Source organism: Scylla paramamosain, unplaced genomic scaffold (assembly GCF_035594125.1).
Source record: "Scylla paramamosain isolate STU-SP2022 unplaced genomic scaffold, ASM3559412v1 Contig21, whole genome shotgun sequence".
Classification (NCBI taxonomy): Eukaryota; Metazoa; Arthropoda; class Malacostraca; order Decapoda; family Portunidae; genus Scylla; species Scylla paramamosain.
Window position 1 is genome coordinate 556,257 of NW_026973686.1, and position 25,071 is coordinate 581,327.

Consider the following 25,071-nt stretch of genomic DNA (forward strand, 5'->3'; position numbering starts at 1 on the left):
ATAAAACATTTCACTTCTGAAAATTCTGATGATTAACCTAGAGTGGCTAGATGAATACTGATTACTTTACTGTCAAGAGCAACTCTTCTACTAAATACTGGGTGAAACTCAGATTGAGTGGACAAAGGGAAGTAAGGGAATTTATGTGGGGAATATGAGTGACTGCGTGGATAATATACTACCTAGTGGATAATATACTATACTAGAAGCTTCAGGCTGGGCAGGCCAAGCATCAGGGATGCATCTAAGTCTTTTCCCCAATCTGTCTCTCTTCTCATCTCTCTCTCTCTCTCTCTCTCTCTCTCTCTCTCTCTCTCTCTCTCTCTCTCTCTCTCTCTCTCTCTTTCTCTCCTTCATTCTTCTTCTCCCTCACTTCTTCCATTTGTTCTCACTTTTCTCTTTGCTTTACATTGCCTTATTTTGCTGCACACAACACCCCCTCATAAACAAAAATTTTTGGAAGGTATAGAAAAGCTTACAAAAATTTTTAGGAATACACAACAAATTCAGAATCAGCACACAACTAATTGGGCACATCAGCAGATTCAAACAAGGGGAGCATATTCATCACAAAATATGAAAGACTACTATAGTACAGACATAAGTGATTACTATATAACAAGTGAAAACAACAGGGCTCCCACTTGGCCCTCAAACTCAGACTGCCGTTTCTTATTTCTCCTCTGTCTACTCGTCCTGCTAGACCTGTCTCTGGTACTTCGCCTGGATCTGTAGTTTTCACGGCTACATTGGCGCGTAATTTTACTTCTGTAGGGTATTTCAGTTATCTCTTTCCCCCAGCAACCATAGCTGTTGATAGGACAAGATATAGATATGAGGTTGTGATCAGAGGAAACCAATGGAAAAGATAAAGTGACAGACAGCATAAGCAGAAAGATTAGAGGTTAAGAAAAGGTCAGGTAGGGTGTTGCACTACATAGTTGCTTTAGGTCGTGGATGATAGCTAGTTCACTAGATTGGTCAATGAAGGGAGAAGAAATCCAAAGCTGGTGGTGAACATAGAAGTCTCCAAGAATGGAGATCTCTGTGAAAGGGAAGTGAATCTCTCTCTAAGTAGTCAAAGAATTTATTATAGTTAAGAGAAGTTAGGTGAGAGGTATACAGACCAGATGAATCTAGTTTGAGAATGACTTTGCAGTTGAAGCAAGATGGTAGAAAATTCGGAAGATACAAAAGCATGGGCAAGAGGGCAATTTAGGTCTTTTCGCACTTACTTAGTCATTATACATGTATTACTATATAATGTAAAATAATTCTTGGACATAGTTACTGTGTTTGAATGATGCAAGGCGGCTTTAAGCATTGGTGGTATGTTCATTGATGGAAGGGAGCCTTACTGGTGATAAGTTTAAAATTATGACATTTTTGGGAGGACAAAATTAGATCCATGGGAGGAATAATGATAATAATGATCCTATAGTTTAACCACTTTCTTCTACTTGTAAGAATCTGCATAAGTGCAATGAAGTAATGGAAGCATGGAAAGGCAATTGTTGCCCTCATAGTCTCCAGTGACTCCAGAAATCCTTCATTGTTCAAACCATCGGCAATTGATGTGACTGAGAATAGCTCAACTAAGAGGATAGTTATGGTCAGTCAAGGCATGAAGGATGATGAAATAATGATATTCTAATTTCCTATTTATCTGAACTCTCTGAGAGAGAGAGAGAGAGAGAGAGAGAGAGAGAGAGAGAGAGAGAGAGAGAGAGAGAGAGAGAGAGAGAGAGAAGGTAGCAGATATTAGTTTGGTCTCTCTCTCTCTCCGTCTCTCTCTCTCTCTCTCTCTCTCTCTCTCTCTCTCTCTCTCTCTCTCTCTCTCTCTCTCGTGTGTGGTGTGTGGAAAATTCACCATTATCTTCATGTCTTGTAATTTCACTGTCCTGGAGAGAGAGAGAGAGAGAGAGAGAGAGAGAGAGAGAGAGAGAGAGAGAGAACCTGAGGTGATTGGTCCTCTCTATTCTAATTTCAGCTCAAGGCAGTGTAAATTTTTCCAGACCAAAATAAGACAAATTTCCTGAAATCCACTGATACATACTTTGATGAACTGGGGCGCAGGTATAAATCACCAGTTACTTGAGTTTCGCTGTTGTTCTGCCATTATAAATAAATAATGTATTTGACAAAAAAGACATTGCAGTTTCCCTGATAAACCTAATCTCACATCAGTATGGTTTATCAGATATTAGAACTGACCCTTCCATCACAAGTTTTCATATTGCACATCTGAGTCTCAATAGGGAAATGTTTCCTGACAGTCATATTAGTCTCTGGAATAATTTTGTAGTCACCGGTATAGGGCATACATTTTTCTTCTCTTTGCAGAGGACTTCTTTGAGAAATTGAAAGGACTGGTTTGTGTCAAGTTATAAACGTCTGTGGTGTCTCATCAGAGTTGAGTGGATGCGTCTGATGAAAAACCGCTCCTTCCAATCAGTTGTGATATTCACCCAAATGATCATTTGATGGAGTTTTTCATACACTAGTTTGCAGTCAGGATCAGTGTGTGATGCCCAATAGCTTTCATGCTTGAGTTGTTGCTGTAAGTTAGCGACTAAGCACATTATCCTTCATGGCTTTGAGTGGCACCATAGCAAACTACCACCAAGGCCAGACAAGGCAAGATATACAAAATTGTATGCTATTAAGAAGTATCTAACTTGTAGAGTATTACAGTCTGTCTTACATTAGTACATTGAAATCTCAGTAACTTTAACATTGGGCATTGTTTTAAATACATACTAACATATCAAGAATCATGTACCTAGTATACTTGTTTAGTCACCTATGTGTAGATGGAAATATTTATATCAGTGAGTTTCTTGTGGTTAAATGAACGTGTTGACTTCAGGAGAGGGTATTGTGAACTTGTACGAGTACAAGGTGCTCGGAATGCTGTAGACTTGACTCCAGGCTGTGCTCATGCTCTGCGCCAGAGTTGCAATTCATGTAAAGTAGGTACATAACTAGCTATTTCGTACATGTTGATTGTAGTAATTGACAGTTTGTGCAGTAGACTATGAAAAACTATCGCAAATATATATATATATATATATATATATATATATATATATATATATATATATATATATATATATATATATATATATATATATATATATATATATATATATATATATATATATATATATATATATATATATATATATATATTCTTATATAATAAAGCCCGAGTTGAAAAGATTTTTATTGTATGCTTTTAATTAACCTTTGAATTATATTAATTCAAAATATGGGATTTGTACTCTCTCTCTCTCTCTCTCTCTCTCTCTCTCTCTCTCTCTCTCTCTCTCTCTCTCTCTCTCTCTCTCTCTCTCTCTCTCAGGCCAGACAAGGTAAGATATACAAAATGCAATATGGGTTAAATACACGAATCAATTGAAGTGAAAATTGGTGATCACCCTGAGTGAAGTAAGAGTACAGTTGAAAACATTAAGTGAAACAGTTGAAAACTGAGAAGAACAAGGTAATTATCAAAGATCTAGAAGACCGCTGTAATTATGAGGAATACTACAGCAGCAGAACCCACCTTCTAATAAATAGTATGATTAAAAGAGTGACACGGCAAAACATAGGAACAATTTGCCAAACAAGTATCAAGATTATTTGAAGAAAAGCTTGACCAGTGAAAGAACCACCATCGCCCGATTATCGCCCATTTTCCTTATTACTGTGATTGTGAGGCAGTGCTCATAAATGTTTCCTAATTAGGTAGGACTCGAATCTTCATCAATGAAGACTTGTGCCCTGCTTCTCAAGCCATCAAGGGCAAAAATGCCGCTTGAAGGGAACAATCACCTACTTCAGCCACACTATGCTGATTGGGAACAAGCAGCAGAACTACCATTGAAGAATACAGTAAAATCCCTCTCATCCAGCATTCGAGTATCCGGCAGCTTCAAGTGTCCGGCACATTTATCCCCGAGCCTTAAAATCAATAAAAAATCAATGTGTACTCATAAAATCGATTAAATTATGATTAATTATGAGGACGGCACAATGCCCGAGTTCCAAAAACAGTTTAATGTTAAGGGTGCGATATTCATGGCTTCACTTGCTTGGCTAGACGTTAAAAGTCAAACATTGATGCGATGTTGGCGCAAATTGTACCCTTTGATGATGTGTGATGATGAGGATGGTGAGGAGTTTGAAGGGTTTGTAGGTGGCATGAAAAATTCGGTGGTGAGTGAGCTGAGGGAAATGGGGGGAAACGTGCAACTTAAAGTGACAGATGAAGCGTTACAGGAATGGGTGGACGTGGACGAAAATCAGGCCGTAACATTCACTCTTACAGACGAGGGGACTTATCAACGCTGTAGTAGATCATTTAGAGAAAATTAGTGATGATAGTGATGATGATGATGATGATAATGAGCCTAAAGTAACTTCGGAACAGGCTGCGAAACACATAGCTGGCTTTGTCAGGTTTGCTGAGCAGTGCACATACATGTCAACCCAAGATGTTATGACCCTTCACTGCATTGAGAATGAGTTTTTGCTGCAAAGAAGAATGAGCTGCAAACAAGGAGACATTAGAAACTATCTTAAAGTAGCTTGTAAGGGAAAAGAAGTTGGACAAACAAGTACAGAATCTGATGATGTTGATGACCCGGAGGGTGTTGAATGAGAGGTGTGGGGAGCGAAAAAGTGTCACAAACACTCGTACATTTTCATATCTTTATTGTATGCTATACATGTTGGCTAATATTGAATAAAGCAAATAAGTGTATACATACTTCATTTTTGTAACCCATCAACTTATTTATACGAGGAAAGTATTAAAGAGAATGTTAGTACAGTAGTATTGTGTGCTGGTGAGCGTGAAGTGGCAGCGCGGGTGGCGACGCGCGGCACGGCGATCAGCTGATCTTTGTTATGGTAAGATGCGTGAGTGCAGGGTGGTAATTGTGGACATAATTTCACTTCTATTCAAGTATCCGGCATGCTTCAAGTATCCGGCATGTCGGCGGTCCCGTTGATGCCGGTTAAGAGGGATTTTACTGTACTAGTCTTGGAACTCGCCATTGTCTCGATGATGGCGTTGATGCTGAGGCTGCTGCTGGTACAGGCTCCATGAGTGCTTGGTGCTTGGAGGCTGTAGCACGTAGTTTGCCTACATTCAACCTGTTCCTAAAAAGGGTAACTGTTCTAATCCCTCAAACTACAGTCCTATTGCTTTAATTTCCTGCCTATCTAAAGTTCTTGAATCTATCCTCAACAGGAAGATTCTTAAACATCTATCACTTCACAACCTTCTATCTGATCGCCAGTATGGGTTCTGTCAAGGCCGCTCTACTGATGATCTTCTGGCTTTCCTTACTGACTCTTGGTCATCCTCTTTTAGAGATTTTGGTGAAACTTTTGCTGTTGCCTTGGACATATCAAAGGTTTTGATAGAGTCTGGCACAAAGCTTTGATTTCCAAACTACCCTCCTATGATTTCTATCCTACTCTCTGTAACTTCATCTCAAGTTTCCTTTCTGACTGTTCTATTGCTGCTGTGGTAGACGGTCACTGTTCTTCTCCTAAATCTATTAACAGTGGTGTTCCTCAGGGTTCTGTCCAGTCATCCACTCTCTTCTTATTATTCATTAATGATCTTCTAAACCAAACTTCTTGTCCTATCCACTCCTACGCTGATGATACCACCCTGCACTTTTCCACGTCTTTTCATAGATGTCCAACCCTTCAGGAAATAAACATATCACGCAGGGAAGCCACAGAACGCTTGACTTCTGATCTTTCTAAAATTTCTGATTGGGACAGAGCAAACTTGGTATTGTTCAATGCCTCAAAAACTCAATTCCTCCATCTATCAACTCGACACAACCTTCCAGACAACTATCCCCTCTTCTTCAATGACACTCACCTGTCCCTCTCTTCTACACTGAACATCCTCGGTCTGTCCTTTACTTATAATCTGAACTGGAAACTTCACATCTCATCTCTAGCTAAAACAGCTTCTATGAAGTTAGGTGTTCTGAGACGTCTCCGCCAGTTTTTTTCATCCCCCCAGCTGCTAACTCTGTACATGGGCCTTATCCGTCCATGTATGGAGTATGCTTCACATGTCTGGGGGGGTTGCACTCATACTGCTCTTCTAGACAGGGTGGAATCAAAAGCTTTTTGTCTCATCAACTCCTCTCCTCTAACTGACTGTCTTCAGCCTCTCTCTCACCGCCGCAATGTTGCATATCTAGCTGTCTTCATGCTAACTGCATGCCTCCCCTCCTTCTGCGGCCTCGCTGCACAAGACTTTCTTCTTTCTCTCATCCCTATTCTGTCCACCTCTCTAACACAAGAGTTAACCAGTATTCTCAATCATTCATCCCTTTCTCTGGTAAACTCTGGAACTCCCTGCCTGCTTCTGTATTTCCACCTTCTTATGACTTGAATTCCTTCAAGAGGGAGGTTTCAAGACACTTATTCATTAATTTTTGACCACTGCTTTGACCCTTTTATGGGACTGGCATTTCAGTGGGCATATTTTTTTTACTGGACTTTTGTTGCCCTTGGCCAGTGTCCTTCCTACATAAAAAAAAAAGTACACACAATTACATTAAACTCTACATGCAATACTCCCTCAGCTTGTGCTTCGTTGGCTGCTGCTGCTGCTAGTATCCTGAGTACTACTGTTGCTGGTATCCTGGGTACTGGCTCAACTACTGCTTTTGGTACCCTGACTGCTGGCTCTGCTGCTACTTTTAGTACCCTGAGTGGTTGCCCTGCTACTGCTGCTGGTACCCTGAGTGCTGGCTCTGCTGCTGCTTTTGGTATCCTGAATGCTGGCTCTGTTGTTGCTGCTGGCAATAGTGAGTGTGTGGGTGCTGCTGCCGGGTGTTCAGGTGGTTGCGGACTACCTTTACCTCATAAAGAACACACCACGACCACAAACATAATAAGTACATGATCTTGAAACAAGCTGTTTATAAGTGACATTGGTATCAGTAGTGTGCCTTCAACTTAGCCTTCGCTGACCATAATTCTTTACCATTTAGTGAAATAAGTGATAAAGAATTACTAGACATCATACAAATTGAACAGGAACATAGTTCCCCATTAAATGCCATGATTTTCCTATTTGAACCTGATGATAGTGATTCATTAGATAATTTTCTCACTTACTGGGGCTTCAAACAACCAACATGCAATTACTATTTCCGTAATGATTTAGATAGGAGTTTTGATAATACTACAAGATTATGCAATAAGAAATTCTATTAAATAATGAAACAAACTACAAAAGCTTTACACTAAATAGCCCTTAACCTATGAAAAGACTTTCAAAAAGCATCACAACATGTTAACATACATTCTTAAATTTGCAGAAGAAAATACAGTAAAATCCCTCTTATCCGGCATCAACGGGACCGCCGACATGCCAGATACTTGACAGTTGCCGGATACTTGAATAGAAGAGAAATTATGTCCTTCTGATCTTTTCAAGCTGAACCACTCGTATAACACTTTGTCTATCATTTCACCACGATGATACTGGAGTGTGTGACGATTTTCCACTGCCTTTGGGGTGTCGGTGGCTTTCATGTAATACTGCAACTTTTTCGTTTGGGATTTAATGTCATAAATAGTTGATGAGTCCACACCATATTCTGCCATTAGTTGCTGTCTGCTTTCACCTCTCTCTAATCGTCGACAAATGTCCACCTTCTGCTTAAGTGTAAGCACAACACGCTTCCTCTTTTCTACAACTTTAGGCATGATGAAGGCGTCAGGCGATAAACAGTGCACACGCGGGACTGAGTCATTGAGTAAACACAGTACAGTGGGCCGCGGGTGGCGTGAAGCAGTGCGCTCTGGTGGTGAGGGGACAAAGTAGGCCTTCCGCGGGAATTTTAATCGATTTTATGAGTACACATTGATTTTTTATTGATTTTAAGGCTCGGGGAAAAATGTGCCAGATACTTGAAGCTGCCGGATACTCGAATGCCGGATGAGAGGGATTTTACTGTAATTACAAATCAACTTGAAAGGAAAATAATGGAAATACTAAAGGAACATTGAAAATCCTATACGATATGGTGGGAAGAAGGTATAAAATTAATTAAATTTCATTTATATTACAGAATGAAAATATTTTAGAAGATTCAACAGTTGCTAAAGGTTTCAATAAATAGTTCTGTGATGTCAGTAATTTAGCCCTAAACATCGGGAGGCACCATATGATTTGATAACTACTTACACAAACCTATTTTACACTCTTTATCTGCGACCAGTATCGTATGGAGAGCTCAAAACTGTGATTTGCAACCTGGAGGTGACATCAGGTTTTGATGATGTAAGCATGAAGGTAATTAAAGCTCACAAAGAAGAAATGTCACTTTTTTTTTAAGTATATAATAAATAAACAATTTACATAAGGAATATTCCCTAAACATCCAAAAACTGTAAGAGCAACACCAGTTTACAAAAAAGGTGATAATTCCTATTTTGCCAATTATATGCCAATTTCAGTTCCCCAAGTATAATTAGATTTTTTAAAGAAATTGTTGGAAGTAGATAGACGAGTTCTTTTCCAAAATTCACTTTTGATAGATGCTCTGTACGGGTTTCAAACAGAATATTCTAGCAGTACATCACCTTTGCCGAAATATGTATAATGCAATAGATAGCAAAATGTATTAATTAACCCTTTTCCTTGAGCTTTCCAAAGCATTTTGAAACAATTGTTAAAAAAAACTGCAGAACTACGTTATTCGCGGACCAGCACACTAATGGTTCGAAAGTTATCCTGATGGCAGTCAACAATTCACAATTTTCAACAACATTTCATCCCCCTGTAAAAGCGTTACTTGCGGTGTGCCTCAAGGATCTATTCTGGGTACATTACTAAGGTGCACTACTGGCACCACACAGTATGTACTATCGTACTCAATAGTTGCAACTATACTCTGTTTGGCTTAGCTAGTATATGTGGCAGCAGTGTTTCGGTTTTAAATTCTCTTTCTCTCTTTTTCTCTCTCTTGGCAATGGGGAGTGTTCGACAGAATTAACACCTTCGCTGACGGAGACGAAGCGCTTTCTCTCTCTCTCTCTCTCTCTCTCTCTCTCTCTCTCTCTCTCTCTCTCTCTCTCTCTCTCTCTCTCTCTCTCTCTCTCTCTCTCTCACTCTCTTCCTACAGAGCAGTACCATCGGAAAATCTAAAGTTATTTAGGTTGTTTATTCTCCATCTTTAATACCACCCAGCAATCCATAAACCCTCCAGCTACCGACATCGCCTACCCACTCATCATGCCAGCCACTAGTTTTTTTTTTTTTTTATGTAGGAGGGACATTGGCCAAGGGTAACAAAAATCCAATAAAAAAAAGCCCACTGAGATGCCATTCCCATATAAGGGTCCAAAGCGGTAGTCAAAAATTGAAGGATAAGTGTCTTGAAACCTCCCTCTTGAAAGAATTCAAGTCATAGGAAAGTGGAAATACAGAAGCTGGCGAGGAGTTCCAGAGTTTACCAGAGAAAGGGATGAATGACTGAGAATACTGGTTAACTCAACTCTTGCATTAGAAAGGTAGACAGAATAGGGGTGAGAGAAAGAAGAAAGTCTTGTGCAGCGAGACCGTGGGAGGAGGGGAGGCATCCAGTTAGCAAGATCAGAAGAGCAGTTAGCATGAAAATAACGGTAGAAGGCAGCTAGAAATGCAACACTGCGGCGATGAAGGAGAGGTTGAAGACAGTCAGTTAGAGGAGAGGAGCTGATGAGATGAAAAGCTTTTGATTCCACCCTGTCTAGGAGAGTGGTATGAGTGGAACCAGACACGTGAAGCATACGGATAAGGCTCTTGTACATGGACGGATAAGGCTCTTGTACAGAGTTAGCAGGTAAGGGGGGGGATTGAGAAAAACTGGTGGAGACGTCTCAGAACACCTAATTTCATAGAAGCTGTTTTAGCTAGAGATGAGATGTGAAGTTTCCAATTCAGATTATAAGTAAAGGACAGACCGAAGATGTTCAGTGTAGGAGAGGGGAACAATTGAGTGTCATTGAAGAAGAGGGGATAGTTGTCTGGAAAGTTGTGTCGAGTTGATAGATGGAGGAATTGAGTTTTTGAGGAATTGAGCAATACCAAGGTTGCTCTGCCCCAATCAGAAATTTTAGAAAGATCAGAAATCAGGCATTCTGTGGCTTCCCTGAAGTGCTAGACGTCTATGAAAAGACGTGGAAAACTGCAGGGTGGTATCATCAGCGTAGGAGTGGAAAGGACAAGAAGTTTGGTTTAGAATGTCATTGATGAATAATAAGAAGAGAGTGGGTGACAGGACAGAACCCTGAGGACAACACTGTTAATAGGTTTAGAAGAACAGTGACTGTCTACCACAACAGTATAGGTTGTAATATAAATAAAAGTAGCAGTAATAATAGGCTTCAAAAATTTAATGGCATCATGTGCGTACTTGGTAGCATGAACTTGACCATGTGACCTACATTTCCCCGGCTGTGTAGTAAACGACGCAGCATAATGAAAAGCCCAAAGAAAGGAATTGTGAGTCCGTGAAGCTCCAAAGGCACGCAAGAAATTACTACGCAACTCAGCATAATCATCTTGATGCATATAATGCTTAAAGCAGTGAGCTGACATCATGGTAAAGGCAAGCGAGCCTGGAATCAATTGTGACCTGAAGAAAGACATCTTGTCTGCCCCAGAGGTGATACTACTGTTTGTCATTAAGTCCTCACATTGCTGTAAAAACGACAATGCTGAGTAGTTGGGGTCCTCTCCCTGAATATTTTAAGGTTAGGTCCTAGTGCAGGAATTTAATAGTAGAAGGAGAAGGAGAAACCATAATGGCAGCAACGGAAGCAGTAGCAATAGGTAGAGTAGAGGCAGTGCTTAGATTATTAGGCATTATAAAATCGCCACTTCTTAAAAGCATTTCTTAAAAGCATTTAAAAGCATAAAAATAAAAATAAAATAAAATAGAATACATAAATAGAAATAAACAAATGAATAAATAAAATAAATAAATAAATAAATAAATAAATAAATAAATAAAATAAATAAATAAATACACGAGAGAAATATACACAAAAAGTAAACACAGACACAAAATATAAATGGAATATGTCAGTAATATGAATTATATATGGCAATAATGTAATAAGCGGAACAATAATGTATCCAATAGAGAAATGTAAACAAATGACTAAAGAAATCTAAGCAACTGCTGGCAAAATATGACAAAAATTAAGCAAATACTGGTTTTCTGTGCAAAATAAACTTATAATAGTTGCAAAGGCATAAAAAAAAAAAACACACACACACAAAAAAAGAACAAGTACAAAAATATTAAATTTTAAAAGAACGGTACCAGGAATGAGCACAAAAATAAGTGAATTAGGCTAATTCGGCCTCAATAAATAAACAAAAATTATGACACAACCCAACTGGATAAGATGTAGGCTTAGGACTGCTGCAGGAGTGTATAGATGGGGCCTGGAGAAAAAAAAAAAAAAAAGAAAACAGGAATGTTGCACCATCTTCAGCAAGGAGAGGCACAGGTAGGGCGAGGCGTAAGGTAATGACTGTCACAGAGAGCTGTGGAGGCCCAGGGGTAGACGAAGGCACAGGCTCAGGGAACACTAGAACACACACACACACACACACACACACACACAGCACACACCAGACAGACAAAACAGGCAGACGGTTACTGCAAAACGGTCCAAATTAAATGAAAATGCAAAAAAAAAAAAAAAAAAAAAAAAAAATATATATATATATATATATATATATATATATATATATATATATATATATATATATATATATATATATATATATATATATATATATATATATATATATATATATATATATATATATATATATATATATATATATATATATATATATATATATATATATATATATATATATATATATATATATATATATATATATATATATATATATATATATATATATATATATATATATATATATATATGCCTTGGGAAAAAAAAAGAAAATGCAAGAAAATGCAGTATGTAAAAATGGTAATCACAGGCAAAAAAGACCGTAATTGTGGATGTATGTGCTTACAGATGCGTGTATAGCCGTGGATAATGACACAAGACCCTAAGAAAAGAAAATTAGAGGATGATGCACAAAATGGCAGCACGATTTGAAACAGCCAATCTGGGATCGGGGCAAGGTGCCTCAGCCACTCAGAGAAGAGGAAAATTAAAACAAAGGCCAAGGACCAGTGATGAAGCAACACAAACCAGGAAAGCAGTAAGGAGCCAATGAAAGACCAGGTGGCAAAAATGAATGCCAAAACCGAGGAGCAAAGGCGGGAAATGCAGAAAAAAAAAAAAATCACCAGTCAAAAAATATGAGAACCATAGCAAGGCAAATAAACACCAGATACATAGATAAAAGGCGTAGAGCTGTAGAGAGAGTGGTAGACCGAGGGACGCCGGTGGACGTTGATCGCAGCAGACAGGACCGTGACAAAGCGCAGTGGCCGGGAAGCAGGAAGGGAATCAGCCGGAGACAAGGCAAACTTCTCGTAGCGTGTAGGAAGATCCAAATCGTAGAACAGGCCGCAAAGCCTATAAGGTACTCAGCAAATACAGCGGCAGTGTGGAGACAGGAAAACCGAAGTGGATCTACAATACCAAGTTTGCTCTGCCCCAATCAGAAATTTTAGAAAGATCAGAAGTCAGGCGTTCTGTGGCTTCCCTGCGTGATATGTTTACCTCCTGAAGGGTTGGACGTCTATGAAAAGACGTGGAAAAGTGCAGGGTGGTATCATCAGCGTAGGAGTGGATAGGACAAGAAGTTTGGTTTAGAAGATCATTAATGAATAATAAGAAGAGAGTGGGTGACAGGACAGAACCCTGAGGAACACCACTGTTAATAGATTTAGGAGAAGAACAGTGACCGTCTACCACAGCAGCAATAGAACGGTCAGAAAGGAAACTTGAGATGAAGTTACAGAGAGAAGGATAGAAACCGTAGGAGGGTAGTTTGGAAATCAAAGCTTTGTGCCAGACTCTATCAAAAGCTTTTGATATGTCCAAGGCAACACCAAAAGTTTCACCAAAATCTCTAAAAGAGGATGACCAAGAGTCAGTAAAGAAAGCCAGATCACGAGTAGAGCGGCCTTGACGGAACCCATACTGGCGATCAGATAGAAGGTTGTGAAGTGATAGATGTTTAAGAATCTTCCGGTTGAGGATAGATTCAAAAACTTTAGATAGGCAGGAAATTAAAGCAATAGGACGGTAGTTTGAGGGATTAGAACGGTCACCCTTTTTAGGAACAGGTTGAATGTAGGCAAACTTCCAGCAAGAAGGAAAGGTAGATATTGACAAACAGAGCTGAAAGAGTTTGACTAGGCAAGGTGCAAACACAGAGGCACAGTTTCGGAGAACAATAGGAGGGACCCCATCAGGTCCATAAGCCTTCCGAGGGTTTAGGCCAGTGAGGGCATGGAAAACATCATTGCGAAGAATTTTAATAGGTGGCATGAAGTAGTCAGAGGGTGGAGGAGAGGGAGGAATAAGCCCAGAATCGTCTCTATCTCAACATCTTCCATCTCCCTGGATTTATTACTGTAAATGAACATATTTCCTGTTTCCTCTTCCTTCTCCTCCTCATCCTGCAAATAATTCTGCGCCAATACTCCTTCACTATGGGGACCACTTCCTCCTCCCTGCTTGCCCCCCCCTACCATCCACCTTCAGCTTCCCCTGGAGTGTTGCCGGCCTACCTAAGTTGTATCCACGCTACCTTTTCTCTTTCTCTCCATGGCATGTTGTTTAGGATCCTTGCCTGCTCTCCCTCCCACTTCTCAGTCTTACCTCTAATGATTGCCTGAACTACTTTCTTTGCATCCTAAGCCCCTGCCCATTCTGCTTTGTACCTTCCTCCAAATCTCTTTGCCAGTCTAGCTAGGTTCCTTTGTTTCCTATTTTCTCTTTTCCTGTCTCCTATCGCCTTGCTACCTCCTCATCCCACCATCCTTTCAGTTTGGTTTTCCCTACCTTGATCTTCTTTACACCCACAGACTTCTTTGCCTGGCGCCTTGTGTTTCGTTTGATGTCGCACTCCCATTTACTTACTGTCCTTCCTACTTCCTCTCTCTTTCCTGGCATACTTTCTTCCATTTCTAGACAGTACTTCACCCAGTCTGCATTCTTTAAGTTTCACTTATCTTTCTACACTTCCTTCCTCACTCTTGTACATTACCAAGTCTTCCCAGCGGTAATGACTATTAAGAAGTGATCTGAAACATCTATTCCTTCATTTTTCCATATCTTACATCCTTGTTGTTCTACCTGTTCATTTACTATGACAGTCTATTGCCGACTCACTTCTCCTATCTCTCCATGTTACAGGCTTTTCTAACTCCCAGTTCTTGATCCTCATTCCCCATGTCGGCAATGAAATCTAAGATCAGCTGCCCATTTCGGTTCACTGCCTCCTCCACTGACCCTATCCTATATGTCCATTGAGATCACCCATTACAACCCTTTTTATTTTGTCCTACTCTCTCTTTCAAACTAGTCACTGCCTCATAAAGCTTCCTGTTATCCTAATCATTCCTCCGGCTCTCCACGCCCATATACACCACTGTCACCCACCACTCAGTCCCATGCTCTGTGATCTTCATTGTTAAGATGTCACCTTTATTGTGACCTAGTCTACCTTCCAATTCCCTTGTTATCTTGATTTCCTCCACACTCCTACCTTCCTTTTCCCTCATAATCACCCCCAACCTCTCCTCCTTTCTTCTCTCCTGCTTGACTGCCTCTGCCTAAAATTAACCAACCTCCTTCAGTCCACTCAATGCTGTCATGCCACCCTGTCTCACCTACTCCTATCACGTCATAGTTTCTCCCTTCTTCTATCAGTAGACTCCACTTTCCCTCACTCCATCCGTTTGTGTTCAGGAAGGCAAATAGCATCTCTCCTTTCCGTGCCTTCTATTTCTGCCTGGCGTCCTCCCAGTGCTGGCCCCACCTCTATTACACTCCAGGCTACCCATACCTTCCCAACACTGGACATGTGGATGCCGTCTGGTGACCACACCTGCCTCCGGGTCCTCTTTTCCTACAACCGCAAACCATCACACTCCCATTCTTCTAGCTTTTCTATACATCTCCTATTCACCCATCTCTTCTCCTGGCCAAATTTTCTACCCTCCTTATCCGGCCTCATGGGGATGCACATCAGTAAGGGCCTCTTGTCTATCTTCTCCCTTATCATATGAATTATCTCTTCCATACACAGCACTGTCTCCTCTAAGCCATTCCTCCTCCCTCGATCACCACTAGGTCCTCAGGTGCTATCTCTCTGAGGTGTTTCTTCATTAGCTCATGGATGACCCTGATGTTGGTCCCTGGTCTACTCTTGTCCATTACCTTATAACCACCTTTTGACCACAAGTAGATCTCTTTACTTACTCCTCTTATGAGAAAATCTCCAAATATCCATATTCTCTCTCCTGGATTTGGCCTTCTACCCTCCTGTATCTTCCTCCAGGAGTGGTGTCTTACTCCCATTTATGTCCCTGTCCTTGTCCTGGCATTGTCCCTCTGATACACCCAGTTGCTGTCCTTCTCCTTCCTTCTGTTGTCATGACCCTTCCTATCCTGGTCTGTCATCTTGACCTTACCGATGCTGCTCTCCTCATGCACCCTACTAGCACAGCCCATAGCCTGCCTAGTGGCCACACGCCTCTCCTCAGTCCTGCTCTCCTTCACCCGGCCCTACCTGCTCCTTCCTCCCAGTCTTCTCACAGTAAGTGTGATCCTGGGTTCTTTTGGCTGGTCCTTTATTTTGGCGGGGAGCCTAGAATCCTCCACCTCCCTGCCTTGGCCTTCCTCTTCCACCCAGGCAGACCTGACGTCACTCCTAGGGGCATCCTCCCGGCCTCCGTTTCGGAGCCCTCCACCTCACTTCTCACAGTGAGTGCCTTCCATTCCTCCTTCACCTTCAAGAGATACCCGCTGCACAGAAACAAGAGGTTATTGTTCTTGAGGACCTTATCTCCTGCCCCCTTCAGCCCCACACCACATGATACCAATTACAGCACCTTTCACATGCTACTCGTGGGAAGCGACGTGTTACCTCCTTCCTGCATTTCTCGCACTGTTAAAACATTTTTATCGAAAATGGGGCTACCACACAACCCACATCCTCCAATAAGTTTACAGATGTTTAAGAGCTTCCGCCTAGTACTCACCTACACCTCCTCTTGCTCGGAGTAGGACATCCACGCAAAACACCAAAATAGTCACAGGAGGCATTGTGGGAGTACCGCTGGCATCAAATATGTGCTAGGGTGGTGCGCTAGCACATGTAATAATGTTGAAATCCAGGGATGACAGCAAACACTGTGTAAAATATCTCAGTATAATAACAAGACTGCCAAGTACAGATAAGACCTTTATGACCCAGAGGCCGGCCGCTGACTACCAGGCGTGCGTGACACTACCTAAGGAGTGATCGAAAAATAAAAGGGGAACGAGAGGCGTCGTACATTCAAATTAAATACGTAAAATGATAAATAATAGTAATAATGATAACAATAGCAAAAAGAAAATGAACCTATAATATATATATATATATATATATATATATATATATATATATATATATATATATATATATATATATATATATATATATATATATATATATATATATATATATATATATATCCTAAGACACAGATTTTAAGATAGATTAAATAACAAATTGTGGCAAGGTGAACAAGCATTAAAAAAACCTTGCTAATGCAACGTAATGTAGTATAATAGTAATGAGTACAATATCTCAATGAAAGTAAATGGGTAAACTTGACAAAACACACAATGTAAGTCAGAATACAACAGGAGCTCAACCATCATGATAATTACAATGAAAACATTATCCTACCAAATTCAGTAAATAATTATGGTGTATCTAGGTTTGTACATGTAACAGATAACTTTATATTTTCTTTTTAAATTTAATCAAATTACTTCCTTTAAGAAGGATTTTTATATCCTGAGGGAGACTATTGAAAAATTCTGGACCAAAATTTATAACACTATTTTTTAATAGTTTAGTCCTGAATACAGGTAAGGATAAATTTACATTATTACTTCTAGTATTACGGGAATGCTTTCTAAATTTGAACACTGAATTAGGACCAATTGTTTAAAAAATCAATAACAAAGTGACGTATTTATGTATTGAAGACGTTATTAAAAATGTAGGGGTGGGTACCCTATTAGTGGTAGACTTAATCCAAGCAAGATCTTTGTTTTACTAAACAGTCATGATATAGATTATGAAAATATATAACTTTACATAAACACATGAAGTGAGGGTGGGGTGAAGGGGGACTTAGGAGTCTGTTAGAAACAAAAAAAGAAGTGTGACTAAGGATCGTTTTATGAACCATTGGTCTAGATGTTCTTGTCAACAGGAAGTAGCTCAAGTGTGCAAAAGGCACACTGCCACTTGAAACCCAGGGCATTGTGGAATTTCATGGAAGCAGTGTTATTGTTTTCAATTATAACATAAGCCAGGAGACCTTTCTGCAGCAGCTGGCGTGCCAAGGCCAGGGTGGCTTTACTTGCCAGGCCCTTTCGACGATGCTGCAGTTGCGTGAAAGTGTTACCCATCCAACCGTTTTTGGTCGTGCGAATCCACGACACTAAATTCTCTCCTGCCTCCTTCTGCAGTGACTCAACACTATCTGTAGGGCTGTGCTTACGAATACTAACGGATGGGAGGTGGGCAATGTCATGTCTTATACCATCCTCTGTGTCAAAGTAAATGGCCTTCCAGTGTGTCCAGACCACTGATGCATCTTCTTCCTTCAGGCTGCTCATGTAATATTGTGGAGGCAGCCTACAACAGATAAAAACAACATTTGTGTCACCAGCTCCAATGTTCAAAATCTGCCAAGTTTGATGTTTACTGTTAAACAGGTCACTGATAGAACACAAAGAACTAACACCACTTACTTAATGTCCAGTATTGCTGGTGTCTCGAGGTTGTATATATGTCCTTGGAACTTTACCTGAACGTGCAATCGCTGCCCACCAACGATGCCCAGTGACTAGAGAAGAATGTTTTGTCAGTACAGTAATCAGTCATGTCTTAATCTGAGATGTTTCATTTCATTCACAAATGTTTTTACCAAATGCAGAGTGATGTAACTTACTGATAGCTGCAGGATGCTGGCGCAGCCCATCAAAAGCACTGGCTGACTGCGGTTCAAGTCAGGGATGTGAAAGAGGAAGCGGGCTACATCTGTGGCAGTGTGCTCTGCAGGACTCCAGAACTCCCCAATGCACTGTACACCCTGTAAAGTCATACACTAACTTTACTAGACACCCTCCAAGAACTCCATATCCATTTGCCTTAGAGAAGTAAACACCTCTTTTATTGAGATCTTTTAACAACTCCAACCACCTATATGGCAGTATTCCTTATGTGAAGGCAGACTTATGCACGGTGACTTACTGATTAGAACCACACCACAGTATGACAAATCTACGAATCATTCAACTTAGTTAGGCCTGTTTCACACAAGGCCGCACAGCAGCGCCTTTCAACACTCACACGCACACACACACACACACACACACACACACACACACACACACACACACACACACACACACACACACACACACACACACACACACACACACACACACACACACACACACACATACACACGCACACACATACACACAAACACATTTCATTTTTCCGCACTCCTGTGACCGCTGGCGTGAAAGTCTTGGGTGACCAAAATGCCGGTCTTATTGAAATAATTCCCATTAGACATAGGTGTGACCATTCACGTCCCTTTCACCTTGTGCCTCTCTCTCTCTCTCTCTCTCTCTCTCTCTCTCTCTCTCTCTCTCTCTCTCTCTCTCTCTCTCTCTCTCTCTCTCTCTCTCTCTCTCTCTCTCTCTCTCTCTCTCTCTCTTTCTGTATAATTCCTTGGTTTTGACTCTGTATACTTGGCTTCACTCTATATAACTCCGTAGTTTGTCCCCTTTTGGAATATTGCGTTCAGGCATGATACCCCTGTTACCAGAAGGACATAGGTAAATTAGAACGAGTTCAGCATTGAGTAACGAAAATGATGCTAAGCCTAACAAACAAATCTTAAAGAATTAAATCTATTCTCATTAACACAGAAACTAAGAACTGACTTAATAAAGGTGTTTAAAATCAGCACAGACATTGATAACACGGACTGCAGTAAGTATTTCACAATAGATTTTGCATATAAGAAAACGGTTGCAAAATTTTTTGAGGAAATTCTTCACCTCTCATGAGTCAAAATATTACTTTTTTCATCGTGTCGCCAATCAATGAAATGGGCTTTCTCGAGATGTGATAGATTGTAACACATAGAGATTCTTAAACACCGTCTTGGGTCCTTGATGATCTTGGAAAATTTCCTTGTGTCGGCCAGAATGTCGTCTATCTTCTTGAAGTACTCAGAAGTGTCCATGAGGACATAAGCCTCGTCTACCCTTGTGATTGTAACGCTAGGTTCGGAGTTAAGCTGCTTCGCTTCGTTAATATGCTTTTTGTCGAGTATGCTGTTTCTATAACTGCCTCATGTTTTAGATGCTTTTGTCATGACTTCTTGCTTGAATGAAGGGTCGATGATAACATTGCCTTCTTTAGAAAGTTTTTCGATGTCGGCAATTAGCAGTTAACTTGCTTTTGAAACTTCTTTGGCTTGGAGAGGACGTGGCAATTAAGGCCGGTGTTTAGAAGCTTCTCTTGTTCCGGGTTGAGTGTTTTCTTACTCAAACTGAAGTAGCTGTCGATGGGTCGTGGGTATTTGATTTGGCCATCACTGAGATTGACTGGTTCTTTGACATGATTAAATTTTTTGTACTTGTGTACTAATTCTGTAAAATACGGATCTATATTCCTTTTAATATCGGCATCAACGTCGGCGTCAATCCACTTTTCAGCCGCAGTACAGTATGTTGACTGGAGCTCCTTGATTTTGCCCTTTAGTTTTGTGATTCTTTTCTTCATGTGGGTCCTTCCTTCTTCGCTACTGGGTCTCTGCCTTCTTCTTGGGTGCTTGACTGTCCCATCATTAAATACATTGATCATATAAATGGGCAGGAGATTTTCTCATTTACAAGTTTCGTTAAATGTGAAGGCTAATTTAGCATTTATTAACTTTAAGATATTTTCTTTATCTTATAATTATTCTTTTCTCTTTTGTAATTTGATTTATTACTTTGCTAAAGCTACTCATTTTCGCTAGATCGCGATTTCCGGTTTCTTAACCCTTCTTCAGTAGTGTGTTGTAGCCGGGTTAGGAATGGCTGAGTTGCTGTTTTTGTTGTCGAGATTGTCACTGTGGAAGGTGACATGGGCCTTTTACTCTGGCTCACGTTAGTATTTTTTCCCAGCTTGGATCTTTCGGACAATGTGTCACCAGAGATTCTGGCTTGCCCGCCTTGGCAGAGCGCCAGATACACCACGCTTCTACTGTTGCGGGGATCTGGATTCGTCGAAGAGTGGGGGGACAGTGGTATTACCTTGGTGAGGTGTATTGCTGGACTAGAGTGACCAGTTCTGAGTATGAGGTGTGCTCAGTGATGTCCTCTGCTGACTCCAGTTGTCAGTTTAAATGTAAATCTGTTTCCTTGCATTCTGTGATGCAATGTACCAGTAGTGAGTGTGTTACGGTGTTGCAATGGATGCACGTTTCCAAAAAGTCGTTCTTCATCTCGCTAAGGCAGCGTTATCCCAATCTCAGCCTTTATATGCTGGTTCTGTCCCTCCTACCAAGGTGCCTTGGAAGGGGAGGTTGTGTTCCTGCTTTTGTGTTTGTACCATTTTGCACTTCTCGAGTCTTGGTCTGCTCTGGGTTGAACGTTGTGCATCAGCACTTCTCTGGCATTCGTCTTGAGAGTGTCTTTAACTTGCGAAACGCATGTGGGGATGTTGGTTGTGATGTTAGGGAGCTTGAGTGCGTCCTTGGCTGCCAGGTCAGTTACTTCATTGCCAGTAATGCGCACGTGGATCGGGATCCAGTTTATGTGGATTGATCTTCCTTGCTGTTTAATTGTGTGGGCTATTGCCAATATGCTGACTTTGTCTGTTGAGGTTGAGTGTTGAAGAGCTTGTATGGCTCCAAGGGAGTCAGTGTGTATAATTATGTTTTTGTGTTTGTGCTTGCTGTCTGTTAGTGCTTTTTGAATAGCCACTAGCTCTGTCTATAATGTAGATGATCTATCTGAGAGCTGGAAATGTCCTGTAGTGTCTGTGGTGGAAAAAACTGCAGCGGCTTGTCCTATGTTCTTGTCAACAGATCCATCAGTGAAGAAAGTGTCAGCGCTTCGTGTGTATTCCGTGTGGAGCGGTATTCACTGGTTTTCTTGCTTATGTTGCGAGGGTGGCAGAGTCCAGGTTCTTCTTTGAGTTTGGTAAGGAATGGACTATGGCTTTGAAGGGTGCTTCCTCCCAAGGTGGTGGATTGATGTAGTGCTCGTCAGGTGGATCGTCTCGAAGATTTTGGAAGAAGCCTTCTGCACCTATGGTTTTCAAGTAGTTACTAGTCGTTACCTTGCGGAAGATCTGTCTGTCTTGATCTGGCTTGTTTGAGTGTCTCCAAGTCCTTGGTTTTGGGTCCGTATGAACTTTATAAAGTCTCCTTCACTAGAGGAGTAGAGTCTGGTCATGATCGGGCCTGTAGGGTGCTGACATCTGTCTATCTAGGCACGCCGGTGCTGGTCCTGAGCGCTTTGTTTTGTATTATTTCTAAGCCGTTTTGGTTGGTTGAGGATGTTGTAGCTGGGCATGGGGCTCCATATTCAATAATGGAGCGAACTGCCCTCCTCCCTGAAGGCCTCTGATTGCTCTCATCAGCCTCAACCATGCTTCTGATCTTTCTTTGAGTGATGCTGTGTGTTGTTTGAAGCTTAGTCGGGCATCGGCTCAAATGCCCAGGTATGGATGGTATGACGTCCATTCAACTGCCGTATCTTGGATGGTAAGGACTGGAAGTTGTGTGTGGGAGCCTAGGTGCATAGTGTTGCCACTAGTTCACCACTCTTCCTAGATTGGTGATGGTTATTTAAATTTAAGGACTGGTGGTAAATTAACAAGGGTTCTCCTTATCATTTGAGGCGATACTATAAGGTAATTAAAGTGCCTGGAATTAAAAATGTAATGGGCCATTTGGTGTTGTATTTTGTTACGTTCTTTTACCTATGCTTCTGCGTACACATTTTTGTATATTCAATAGTAGTATTGAATTATAGTGTATGTACTTTCTTCAATGTGTCATTTGATAAAGGATTTTGTGGATGATTATTTAAACTACTGACTAATAGTGAGGGTGGGGGTTTAAGAGAGACTCCGCCCACGTCAGTTAATGTGGAAAGGGGTCAGGTGCTGGAAATTCATTCCCTTGTCCGAGGGTGAAGCGGGCAGACAGCGACGGGTGGAGAGCTGAGGAGGTGGAGCGGTGGTTGTGACTACCTGGAGTGGGATAGCGGTGGCTGTCCCTACATTTACGTGGACTGGCGGAGCGGTGGTGTCATGGGTCGTGTGTGGCGGTACTGATTGCTGGCGTGGTGGCAGAGTTTGCTGCACGTGTGTTGGTGGTGGTGTGTTAAATGGTATGTGTTGACATGACTGGTTGTCAAATGTTTTCTTGTGTTGGTGTGATGCATTAGTTTGTAAAATACATTCAACCTTGATACTGCATTTAGTTATCCAGAGGAAGAGAATAACATTGTATGTCTGTGTATGTGTGCCCGTGTGTCTGTGCTGTGTTGGATGAAACTAATCCCCCAGGTTAGTTGTGTGTGGTAGTGTGTGGACAGCTATTTGCTTTCCTTGGTGTTGCAGTGAGTGGACAGATATCGAGGAAGACTGGAGGTGACATAATTGGGGGCCTGACCGGGAGGAGATCTTCCTTGTGTGATTTGTGATCAGTGACTTCATGTAAATAAGAAGTGTACCATACATGTCGCCATACGTTACATTTCACCCGCAAGACTCGCTGCCCTACGAGATCCTGTACTCCTGTGACCACTGTTCATGGACATGCGCTTCTGTACTGTATGAGGTTAGTGTTTATAATGACAGTGATTTGTCAAAATGGCGGACCATGTAGAACAGTTCATTGACTCCTTGAATGTCCACTACTTGCATCAGTGTAGTAGAGAAGAGCTTGGTGTGCTAGCAGATAGATTTGGTGTTAAGTTGACTGCTAAGCTCAAGCAGGACATGCAGAAAGAGTTGGTTATGATGTTGACAGAGAAAGGTTTGTTGTGTGTGGAGGAACAGTACGTCCATGAAGGTGAACAAAGTGAACTGGAAACAAGTAGTGCAGCAGTACGGTGGGAAATGTCCGGCAGTGAAAGGTACATATTGGAAAGAATGAAATTAGAGGTGGAACTAAAGAAGGCAGAAGTGGAAATTGAAAAGTTAGAGAAAGGAGACGGTGATTTGAAAAGTGATTCAGGGGATAAAAAGGTTTCATTTGTTCTTGATTTTGTTGAAAGTGAGGCAGAGGACTTCTTTCTTCAATTCGAGAAGGTAGCAGAGTCAAGAGGTTGGCCAGTGGAAGAGTGGGCACTCTTAGTACAGATAAAATTAAAAGGAAAAGCCTGGGAAGCTTATAATGGTCTAACTGTTGATGAGTGTAGAGACACTGCTGCTGTTAAGGAAGCAGTGTTGTCATCTGTACGTGTGGCTCCTGAGGCATATAGATTAAAGTTTAGGGCGGTAAAGAAAAACTATAATTGCACGTACCTGGAAATGGCTAGAGAGTGTACCCTAAGGTTGGATAAGTGGCTCAAATCTGAGGATGTTAAAAATGTGGAAGACATGAAAGAGGTTATTTTGTTAGAGAATTTTAAGAATCAAATACATCCTAACATGAAGCATGAAATCATGAAAGGTAATATAAAGACTGTAATGGAAGCAGTACGTAAAGCTGACCAGCTTGAAGCTTGAAATATGAGGTATGAAGGAGGGATGTGGGAATCAGGTTTAATACCTCAAGTCAAAACTATTTCAAGGGAAAGTTTAATAGTACATATGTGGCAATGCAGCCAAATGTAAGTGCTAAGTTTGCAAGCAGTAACTGTTCTGCAAATTCAAAGAGTATACAAGGGCAAGTATAGCGTCCTTCTTCCAAGCCGAGTAGCAGTGTTGAGCACAGAACGTATAATGATTTGCAAGGTAAACCATCAATTAGGTGCTTTAACTGTGGGCATCCTGGGCACTTGAGTAGGGATTGTGAACAATCAAGTAAGGAAGCAAAATGTTCCTATTGTGGTCGTTTCGGCTATAAAGGATTTCAGTGTAAGAATAGTAGTTTGGCAGATAAGCTACGGAGCCTCGGAGTCCCCATCTGGGGAGGGGACCATAAATGTCCCCAGGTCGGACTGCCTTTCTGTCGACGACCCTAAGTGTCTTGACACCCCCCTCAACTTTTTCTTCATTAACTTCTGCAACATTCGTTGTCTAAGATCTAATTTTCAATGTGTAGAACACCACCTCTCCTCTTCTAAACCTCATCTTCTTTTCCTCACTGAAACTAAGGTGTCTGAGGCAACTGACAGTAGCCCCTTTTCTGTTCCCTCCTACTTTCTCTATCCTCATTTTCGATCCAAAGTTGGATGTTGCGTTTATGTGCGCAATGACTTAACCTGCTCTCGTGCCCACGCTCTTGAATCTTCCGAGTTTTCCACCATCTGGCTACGACTACAGAGTCACTCTCTAACTAAATTTATCTGTGCTGTATACCTTTCACCTAACTCCTCTGACTATAAGAAATTTTTTGACTATTTAACTTCCAAAGTGGAGCACATTCTGATCCTCTTCCCTTTTGCAGAGATCTCCATTCTTGGAAACTTCAGTGTTCACCACCAGCTTTGGCTTTCCTCTCCCTTCACTGATCACCCTGGTAAACTAGCCTTCATCTTTGCTATCCTCCACGACCTAGAGCAATTGGTGCAACACCCTACTCGTATTCTTGACCGCCTTGGAGATAC

General features: G+C 41.1%; 1 protein-coding gene across 1 annotated transcript in view; it reads left to right on the plus strand.

The window, feature by feature from the left end:
- The window catches only part of LOC135097468 (uncharacterized), a 40,733-nt gene extending 37,684 nt beyond the window's left edge, over nt 1-3,049 (plus strand). Inside the window, exon 7 of the mRNA XM_063999415.1 lies at nt 2,344-3,049. The gene's annotated coding sequence lies outside the window, so the exon portion shown is untranslated. The remainder of the gene's footprint in view (nt 1-2,343) is intronic.
- Nucleotides 3,050-25,071: the final 22,022 nt, after the last annotated feature.